We start from the raw sequence: 11,321 nt of genomic DNA on the forward strand, positions 1-11,321 counted from the left end.
GAGATTTAAGGTACACTTTTAATCAAAGTAGGTTATTTCCCATATTTGCTATTTTTATTATTAGTATTATATCTGTTAGGAGTGGTAAATATCAGAAAACTTCAGATCAAAGTAGGTTAAATAAGAATTTGGGGGGGGGGGGGTGCCTGGGTGGCTCAGTCAGTTAAGAGTCCGACTTCAGCTCAGGTCATGATCTCACGGTTCATGGGCTTGAGAATCGCGTTGGGCTCCACACGGACAGCTCAGAGCCTGGAGCCTGCTTCAGATTCTGTGTCTCCTCTCTCTGCCCCTTCCCTGCTTGTGCTCTGTCTCTCTGTCTCTCTCAAAAATAAAAAAAAAAATTAAAAAAACATTAAAAAGTTTAAAGAATTTTTGAATTTTTGTTTGTTTGTATTCCCAAGCATGATGCCGAGAGATAGGGTGGGCTCCAGAATTGGCTGATGTAGCATTTTAATAACTCCTTGTGCTACTTCTTAGCCTCCATTGTCTCATGCTCAGTGTATAAATGATGCTTAACTACTCTCTGTCAGTCTGATAAAGTTGACTCTAGCAGATATGAGTAACATCCAGATATGGCAATGTTCAGAGGAAGAAGGGAGAAACTCCTTCAGGTATCTCCTTCACAGAAGCAGTGACCCTGTCCTACAGCTCTCTTAACACTCTTCCTGCTACACCACACTGGTGTCAAACATTCAGCATAAGCTAATCCTTAGCAGATGCATGGGCTTACCATATTGGGTTGGAATGGATAGCAGGGACCCACCCACAATGAACCACATAGAAGATTTCATTATTTTGACTTAAGACAAACGAAGAATCTTAACAACACTAACAGTAATAGTGACAACAAGAGATTTATCTCCAGTGTAGTCAAGGTCCTGAGAACCTGAGGGGTCTGACTCTGCTCTTCTCTCTGTCTTAAGGAGCAAGAAAACCAAGGTGGAATAGTAATAAAAAAATAAAGCAAGAGTCCACATGGCTTGCTCTAAGCAAGCAAGCTAATAAAGAATCAGAGTGGGCTGATCTTCAGGAAGGCTGTGTAAAGATCCTCAAGAAAGAGTAAATGAGCAATGGATTACTCTTCCATTTCTCTATAGAGAACAAACAGATAATGCAAAAATTTCTCCACTCAGGATGTCTCCATTTTCTACTGTGGATATTTCTTTGAAGGAACTATCAAATCAACATAGGCTGCTCAAATTAAGTAATAAGGATATATCAATGCATGCATTTAGAATCTACTGCCCAATTTAAAAATGAAATTTGCATATTTATACCTTTTTATATATTGATATATAATTTTACTATATATTACACACATATATACGTACACACACATGTACATACATATTCACATTCTTTTATGAGATGGTTAATTATATGTGTCAACTTGACTGAGTGCCCTGAGACTCCACAGTGGATCTTAGGTCTCCAATTTGTTGACTCACCACCATGAAGATCTTGGAACTTGTCAGTCTCCTTAATCACATGAGCCAATTCTTTATACTAAATCTCTATCAATCATCTCTCTCTTCTCTCTAGAGATAGATACATCTATATACATCCATATGGAAATACAGATATAGATGAACACATGTAAATAATACGTATAGATATATATGTAAATATATAGATCTCTATAAAAATACATTCTGTTGGTTTCCATTAAGCATAAGCTCTTATGAAAAAATATTTTTGGGTGGTGGCAGGAATATTGACATGACAAATTGTTACAAAAATAATGCAAAAATCATCAGATACATTTGTCTTCCTTGAGCATTTCAATATATTAACACAAAATGCTATTTTCTCCAGGTTGCTCTCATCTAGATTTTTAGCATTCTTATTTGTAAGACTGTGTTCAGGTTAATATTTGAGGGAAGATAAACTATTAAAGATAATTACACATAAAGCATTATACTGATTATTTTACTTACGGTCCATAGTGGTTACATATTTTGAAATATTAACTCATATTTTATGTATTAAAGGTATGGCAACATATTAAAGGCAGCAATACATTTTTAAAAATCCTTTTCTCTTACAGTGATTTTTATCTCTACCTAATGAAAAATACAAAATCCGTATTAAAACAGTCGAACTCTTTAACAGCTGACATTATTTCACAGTAACCATAGCTAACTTTTAGTATCCATCTCTGACTGCCTAAAGTATTTCTTATGTGGTGTCATGTTCAGGAGTTTATTAAGTCCGGTTTCTACTGATAGACATATTCTTACAGGAAATGTGTTTGTAATGCCTTAGAAGTAGAATTTATGGTTCAAAGAGCATATGTGTTTTTAATAGCTTTGACACAGAATGAGAAATTGCCTTACCAGAAAAGCGTATTGCCTTGAATCACACCAGTATTACAGAAACGACCCCTCTTATCAAAACCTGGCCTATGCTCTTAATTAACATTTTACAAATCCATTTTTATCATTAAAAATACTCATTCATGTGAATTTGGTTAATTGTTAGTTCTAATTGGTAATTAAACGTTTCATCTTTTTATACTTTTTAGCCAATTGTTCTACTGAGAAATCATTTTTTTTTTCCTGACACGTAAGAATGTTTTTATAATTTAAACGTGCTGATAGTGTGTCACCTCAAAAGGCATGCCTCTTCCAGGAATGTTACAGATAGCCATCCGTAGTTGTGTTTTTCCATAGTTGTGTTTTTATATTTAAATCTTAGGCATCTATCTCTGCACATGCTATCAGGTAAGCATTTAACCACTGTTTTTGCAAATAATCTGGCAATCAACTACAAAATGTTTGGTAATGGGGCCATTTTTTACCATGGACTTGGAATGTCCCTTTTACCATAACGTTGCAGTATTAAGAAACAAATGTTCTGCTACTTATCATCTGTGTGACTCTCAGAAAGCTCAGAGACACTGGTCTCAGTGTTGTCATCTATAAACAGGGATAATAAAGCATACCTAATGAGGTTGGTTTAAAAATAAGTCAATCTATGTATGAAGAAAACTTGGGGAAAAAAAACTGGTGCACAGTTAATACAGTAACTATTGCATAGCAAACTATATGTACATACTATAATAGTAAATATATCTAAACATTGGGTCTTCTTCTAGAATTATTGACCCCTCTGTGAGCTCTTTGTCTATACTCACGCTAGAATGAAATGTTACTTTTGCTTTATAGTTAGTTCACTAAATCACAGGGTCACAGATGTCATGCCATTCTTACTCAAATGTCTCTTCATTGTTCTTCCACAAGTAAAAATTATCGTCCTTATATCAAGTTTTCAAATGAGAAGTTAAGCAAACTAATAACTACACATACCCAATTAGGATGTTTTTATAATTGCAATTGTGTTAAAGGTAAATATCAGTGTGTAAAGATCTGTTTTCAAAATTGCCTCTTTTCACCTAGGAACATCAAAGTAGCATATTTTAAAGTACAGTGTTTAGTTTGTTGTTCAAGCAACAAAGCTGTATTCTTATAATGACACGGTGATTTAAAAGGCCAAAAATATTTACAGTGTGTGAAACAAAATAATTGGCCCACATGTGAAATATAATAATTGGTTCATCTGTCAAATGAAAGAAAATATTTTAGTATATTTCCCTAAGTATAATGTATGTAAGAATATAGCATGAACAAAATTTGTATCTGTGGAAGTTAAACCTCTACTGAGTGTCAAAGTAGACATTTAATTGCAACACAGACTGGCGAACTGCATATCTTCCTTTTTTTAATTGGTCTTCAGAGGTTATTTGGAGATATCCAATTATCACTCCAGGAAACGCCACAACAATAGCAACAGTTTAAAAATAAATAAGGTCACCATCCTTTTCTACTAATGAGTAGTGCTAAAAAAGCACAGATCAAATATCACTGTTTTCTTATGTTTAGACCTGGTTTAACAGAAATTTGTCAAAAACTGTGTAAATATGGATATGTTGTCCGTTTTGCCAAAGTAGAGACTTTAGTGTAGTTGTTTGTATTTTAAAAACTAACAATAAAAGCACTTAAACATTACAGCTGTGTGTATCTATTCATGTCAACTTGTTTCGGGGATTGCATGTATTTAAAGCCATACGTTATTGTTTTGTAATTTAATAAATGTAAGCATTACGTTGATTTACTCTTCTTCATTTAATTTCTAATACCTGTCACTGCAATGGATTGAGTTGTTATTTAATATACATCTGTTAACCCATATCATCATGTAATATATTGAACCAGCATGCTACCTAGTTCTTGGTAAACTACATTTGTAAAACTCTATGGTAAGCTTCCCTAAGAAAATTTAGCTTCAGATGTTTACATTAGACTTTTTACACCTCATACTACTATGACCACATAAAAACAAGAGCAAACATTCATTATCTGACAGACCCAGACAATAGCAGCCTTCCAAATGCAGTGGTGCACAGAATCACTGATAAAAATTTTAATAACTGATAACTGCATGAGTAGGGTGAGGCACTGGGTGACATGAATTTCATCTCCTTCTCCTGATACCTACGACTTCATTCTGATATCCTAGCCCAAGACTCTCAGTGCTTCCAAATCTTTAAAGCAATGGGTACTTTAACATTAAGTATGGGGCAAAAATAAGTTAAGATTCAACATGCAAGACCTTGTAAATGCTACTACAAAAAATGATGAAAATGTTTATTATCAGCACTTTATTTTACAGAAAGGCTATATCCTTAATATCCTGTCATTTCTGAGGGATGGTGATATATAAACACTCAATGCAAGTGTCCAAATATATTAATATTGTACTTAAGTGGGTATTTTGTCCTCCTGTATAAGCAGTTTAATTATAACTGAGGTCATGTATTGACTTCTTATGGCTCCAAGTTTTGAGTCTTCTTAGTCTTGAATAAAGAGCATTACAAAATAGGTGACTTAATTTATAATTCCTTGTATTTCCAACTTTGCCTTGTATTTAAATAGAATAATTTATTCATTTTTATGATCTTTTACTTTTAAAAATTTATTCAGTAATAAAGTTATAACAAGCTGTGAGAATAGGAAAAGTTTACATTTTCTAAATTTTTGTATTCTGCTGATGCAAAAGCATTTGTCTCCATCTAGATAAACTCGAGTAGAGAAGATTTGGTACCCATAAAAAGCACCCATGTGCTATAATCATGGAGAGCAAACCTGATGACATGCCAAAGTGAAGATCCCTGCCATTGGCATAGATTCGGAGAAATGAATGTTTAAAACCTTTTCAAGGAATAAACTATTTTTTTAAACATCTTCAACTACCATGTGTGTAAAGCTAAACCACAAGACACAAATAAAGACTTTTTTAAGAAAATGGACCAATACGCTGATGAGCATAAGTTCTATTTTCTGTATACAAGCAACTAAATTGATTTCCAGGGTGATGCTGTTTTAAGTGAAATATAGAGGAGAGTCCTCAAACGCTTCCAGGACTGGAAGCGGTTCTGTATAAAAGAAGATGATGGAATACACGAGACACAAATGGGTAGACTGGATACAGCAAAGTACTTCCAAAATATAGATAACACTGGCAGCACAAAAATGAGAACTCAAGTAAAACATTGGTAAGACCTGAGTGGAGGAGAAAAAAAAAAGCTAAAGATAAAAGCAGGGCCTCATAACCTTGACCTGCTCAGTATACAATATTGTGTGAATGGAAATAAAGATGCATTTTGTTTTCTTCTGGACACTATTTCCAGACACTTAATGAAAGGCCTAGGCTATCTTTTATAATTCAAAGGGAGGAAAGCACACTTTTAAGATCAAAAGCAGCCTGTTTTTAGAATATATGAAAGACTCAGTGGAAAGTATGATGGATACAGAAATGAAATCCCAGAGAAATATCAGTAGACACTGCAGATATTATAATGACGTGATGAAATTTTAATATTAATTTCACTGTCATTAATTTCACTGTGCCTCCACCAAACCTTTTCTCTAGAAATGCTGGTTCATTACATTTTAATGAGAAAAGAAGAGAAAGCAAAAATCATCTCGCTCAAGGATTTAGTTTGTAGAGGCTCTCTGACTTCAGTTCATCAGTTACTGATTGCCTTCATACTAGGTCCTATGTGCTTGAGCCACAGTATCTGAAATCCACTGGTTTGGGAGATGAAGAGTTCTAGCACAGAATGACTATGATGAAAGCTTACCTGATGTGCGAAGGCAAGGTACAATTTACTGACTTGGGTTTTTAAACAGAAAGCTTTTAAGATACACGTAAGGAGTAGTTAATAACATAGGATTTGGCTCTGGTGGCTGTGTTAGAGCAGACAACTGTCACGATGGCACGTGAGCTGTAGTTTGCTAGGAGGTCAGAAGCAATAGCATAATCCAGAGCACAGAGGCAGGAGGGCCTGACGCTTCCAGGTAATGGGGTTCAATAAGAGACATGGCTGATGACCAAATGAGAAACGAGCCTGGAAAGGGACATATGGTGCTGATGTCAAATGTTCCTGTTGTCATGGGGTGCTTGGGTGGCTTAGGGGTTCAGCATCTGACTCTCAGTTTCAGTTCAGGTCATGATCTCGTGGCTTGTGGGATTGAGCCCCACACTGCACTGCTGGTGCAGAGCCTATTTGGGATTTTCTCTCTCTCTCTCTCTCTCTCTCTCTCTCTCTCTCTCTCTCTCTCCCTCTTTCTCTCTCTCTCCCTCTCTCCCCCTCCCCTGCTTGTATGCACTCATTCTCTCTCAAAAAAGAAAAAAAAAAGAAAATTTCCTATTGTCTTGAACTTCTTTGATTCACAGAATGCCTATCAAATTCTTTACAAAGCTGGCACAGCATTTTATATTTGGGTGAAGTGTAAAATGACATAATTGGAATCTTAGATATTTCCCCAAGTTCTCTTAGTTTACGGTGAATTATTTTAGTTTTACTGAAGATCAATACTAAAAAAGGGGGCCAGAATGAGAAAGAACAAAATATGGCCCTTTGTAGCAACGTGGATGGAACTGGAGAGCGTGATGCTAAGTGAAATAAGCCATACAGAGAAAGACAGATACCATATGTTTTCACTCTCATGTGTATCCTGAGAAACTTTACAGAAACGCATGGGGGAGGGGAAGGAAAAAAAAAAAAAAAGAGGTTAGCGTGGGAGAGAGCCAAAGCATAAGAGACTCTTAAAAACTGAGAACAAACTGAGGGTTGATGGGGGTGGGAGGGAGGGGAGGGTGGCTGATGGGTATTGAGGAGGGCACCTGTTGGGATGAGCCCTGGGTGTTGTATGGAAACCAATTTGACAATAAATTTCATATATTGAAAAAAAATAAAAATAAAAAAAATAAAAAAGGGGGCCAGATGATAAAATGGAAAAAGAAATGTTATGGATTTACCACATACAGACAAGATGATTTGTATAATTTTTGAAAGTTGATCACATTGGTGTACTAGTGTGAGTTCGAATACATCTAGTACCTAAGGAAATCAAAGTGTGGAACACAAAAGATTTTAAGTATCTACCGTGTATGTCATATCCATTCTTCTCCAACTATTTAGAGTGATTACTTCATGAAACAAAAGGCAAAATTGAATTCTGGTAGAACATGAAAATGAGCACTTAGAAGTAGCCCTCTCAACTGGATACGTGTTCAGAAATGCTTACTTCTATCCAACCATATGTACACATCCTACTACAAGTAGTGTTCAATCATTATGTTATGTACCATTATTTTTGAGTTTCATAAACACACACATAGAATCACTTCTCCATGCATGCCATTTCGCAATTCCTAAGAATGATCCATTTATCCCTCTTTCATTCACCACATACTCTTTAACCATTTTATGTCTTGGTTAACCTAGCACACATATTGTTCCTGTAGAGAAAAATGAACACTGTATTATAATTCCATACTTAACTATTATAATAGGTGAATTTATTTAAGGTGTGGAAGCAAAATGCAAGGTGCATGGATTTTCTCCCCTGCATAGATTAGGAAGGCAACTGTAGAGGAGTGCTATTTAAACTGGGACCGGAACAAGGAGAACCACAACAGATGATACTGAAAATGAGAACTGTGTTCAAATTGTCGAGGGTCCTTAATGCCACATAAATGAAACTGGGCTCTACACTATGGATAATTCCAGGGCATTTGAAGTCTAAACTATGGCTATAACTTGATCCACTTTCTATATCACAAAAGTAATTGGATTGGATAGGTAAGAACAATGTGCAGAGAATCCAATTAGAAAAACCATGGCAGGGGCGCCTGGGTGGCACAGTCGGTTAAGCGTCCGACTTCAGCCAGGTCACGATCTCGCGGTCCGTGAGTTCGAGCCCCGCGTCAGGCCCTGGGCTGATGGCTCGGAGCCTGGAGCCTGTTTCCGATTCTGTGTCTCCCTCTCTCTCTGCCCCTCCCCGTTCATGCTCTGTCTCTCTCTGTCCCAAAAAAAAAAAAAAAAAAAAAAAAAAGTTAAAAAAAAAAAAAAAAAGAAAAAGAAAAACCATGGCAGTAGTCCAGATAAGAGGACATGATAACCTAATGAAGGTAAGAGCAATGGAATAAAAGAATAAAAAAAAAAAAAAAAAAGAAAGAAAAGAAAAAGAAAAAGAAAAAGAAAAAAGATATGGTAATGGAGATACGAAAAAGATCCATCATCCACACAGATAGTTCTAAGTCAGAATGAGGAGTTAGTGGGTAACCTATACAGGGTGGTATAAGAGATGAACTAATGTAAAATATACTAGAGTATCTAATCTGGGATACTGATGATAGTATTAAAGTAGAGAACTCAGATTGAGAAGTCGATTGGGGAAGTACGGGAAGAAAGAGAATAAGGTTTTTAACAAAGCAATGGTGAAGCACTTGCAAGATACGAAGGTAAGACCATTTGACACCTGGATGGATAGGAGGCTCTGTATACATTTATATACATCTGTATATATCTATATACATTTAGGGAAGTTAACATTTAGTTGGTATTTAATGTTAGGAAAATATATACTCAAAAAAAAGTATGGAGAGAAGAAAACATGGGGATAGGTTTATAACCCTGTAATAAAAACTAAACATTTAAAATTATCCTTTGGGGGTGCCCGGGTGGCTCAGTCGGTTAAGCATCCGCCTTCAACTCAGGTCATGATCTCGAGGTTCATGAGTTCGAGGCCCATGTGTGGCCCTGTGCTGACAGCTCGGAGCCTGGAGCCTGCTTTGGATTCTGTGTCTCCTTCTCCCTCTACCCCTCCCCTTATCACGCTGTCTCTCTCTCTTTCTCAAAAATGAATACATATTTAAAAAATGAAAATAAACCTGGGATTTCAGTTGGCCTCTTTTTTTTCATGTCAACATACTGCTAAGAGTCTTTTATATCTATGGTTATTTTCACATATTTAGTTAACTAACATCACTTCTCTGGATGTCATATAAATTGTTATGTTACAGATAAAGTTAGCTGTTACCTCTGGAAGATTTATCATCAGTCTTAAAATAGAACAGAACAATAGCATCAAACATTAATGTTTCCTATACCCATTTGGAAGGTATATGCAAGAAGTTTCACTTGATCATTCGAATACATCTGCTGCCAAACCAGTATCATGTGCTCACTGATAATTCTGATGTTATTGGGTTTGGCTATGTTGCCAGCTAGGAGAACATCTCCAATAATCTAACGACACTTCACAGTAATATTCTGATCATATTTTATTCAAAACACTTATGATAACATACTACGATGCACAGTTATTATTTGTGGGAAAATAGAGTGTCATTATATGTACATAAACATTATAGAAGCACTGTTTGAAGATTGTTGGTACATAGAAATCTATTTGGACCATTTTCTCTACACAGTTAGCCAGCAGATGCTACACTCTATTTTTTGGGAAAGTGATCAGCTATAAGACTAAACCAAGTCAGCTCACAGATGCTGCATAGTTTAAGTTAATTGCTATCATTTCCACTTAGAGATGTTCAAAAGAAAAAGCAGCAAATCTAGTACTAGCTATTAAAAACTAAATGTATTATATTACAGCAACAGCTGCTATTTATTTTGTTTTTGCTTCACGGCAGGTATAATTAATATTGTTTTAAGCATAGATTTATAAAATTTTCTCCATGGGTAGTCCCATTAGAGAAAATGTTTGCATTCATATACCCACGGAGATTCTTTTAATATTTGCTAATATAGAACATTACAGGGGAGAAAAAAAACCTTAATGTACCATGTACTAAATTAATTAACAGCAGAGTGACTTCAATAATTAGGCTTTCAAAGAAACCAAAAAGTATGAAAGCTGCATCAACAATGATTTTCATGAAGCATTATGTCTTTTCCGTCTGAACTTGTTTCTTGAATCCAGTGGTATTCTAAACATGAGACTTGCCATATGTATCATTTGTCAGGTTATGCCTGTTTTAGGTTATACCTGGGTTAGGCCCCGGGGATGCAGAGATAAAGAAAACTGACAGGGTTTCTGTCCTAGAATGTACATGTTCTTGAAGAAGACAGACAAGGACAACCATAGACACATCAACACCTAAATACATGATGATTTTGTATAGTGTTAGTTTCTGTGGAGAAAATAAACAGGTTCATAGGGATGGATACAGTGGAAGGCAGCCTGAGCTAGAATAAAATGGTCATTGAGTATTTCCTGTGGGGGTGATCTTTTGGCAAAGACCAGACTGAAAAGAAAGAGCCGAGCATGTGAAAACCTAGGGGTGCACGTTCAGGCAGAATAAGTATCAATTACAAAGACTCTAAAATATGAACAAGAGTGATAAATTCAAGGAAGAGAACCAAATTCAGGGTGTTGAAAATATGGAGTGAAGACGTAAGACAGGAGATAAGTGTGTGAAATAAAGAGATCGCGTTGAATTTCGTGGGCCTCGCTGAGGAGTGTGGGTTTTATTCTAAATGCAAAGCAAAGGCAATAGAACACTTGTAGCAGGGGGATGATTTAACATGCTTCAAAAGAAAAACAAATGGCTTTTTTTTACACTATCTGTTGAACAAGTGGAAGAGGAGGAAGTGGAGAAGCCAACTGCTATTAGAAGCATAATGTGGGGTACCAGAGTAAAGTTGAAACAGAAGGAATAGAAAGCCACAGACATGGCTGAAATATAGATGTTTGCAGTCAAATAAAAGTCTCATGGATTAATTCCCTTTTCGTCCTAAAATTCTTAAATTTTCACTTTAAGAAACATTAGTATTCTCTTAGTTCTTATAAATCTTCAGCAACAATTTATTTTGCAAACAAAAGAGCAAACAAAATCCCTATTAACTAACTTGAATCCTGTCTCTTGCGATTATGCTTATCTTCTCATTTGTTCTTCTTAATGAAAAGGGGAACAGCTGTTTACCATCATCTATACGTTCTTTTTATAAA

General features: G+C 35.7%; 1 protein-coding gene across 3 annotated transcripts in view; it reads right to left on the reverse strand.

The window, feature by feature from the left end:
• CDH12 (cadherin 12) overlaps window positions 1-11,321 on the reverse strand; it is a 1,057,614-nt gene that overhangs the window by 939,234 nt on the left and 107,059 nt on the right. The gene's annotated exons all lie outside the window — the stretch shown is intronic.

Source organism: Neofelis nebulosa, chromosome 1 (assembly GCF_028018385.1).
Source record: "Neofelis nebulosa isolate mNeoNeb1 chromosome 1, mNeoNeb1.pri, whole genome shotgun sequence".
Taxonomy (NCBI): domain Eukaryota; kingdom Metazoa; phylum Chordata; class Mammalia; order Carnivora; family Felidae; genus Neofelis; species Neofelis nebulosa.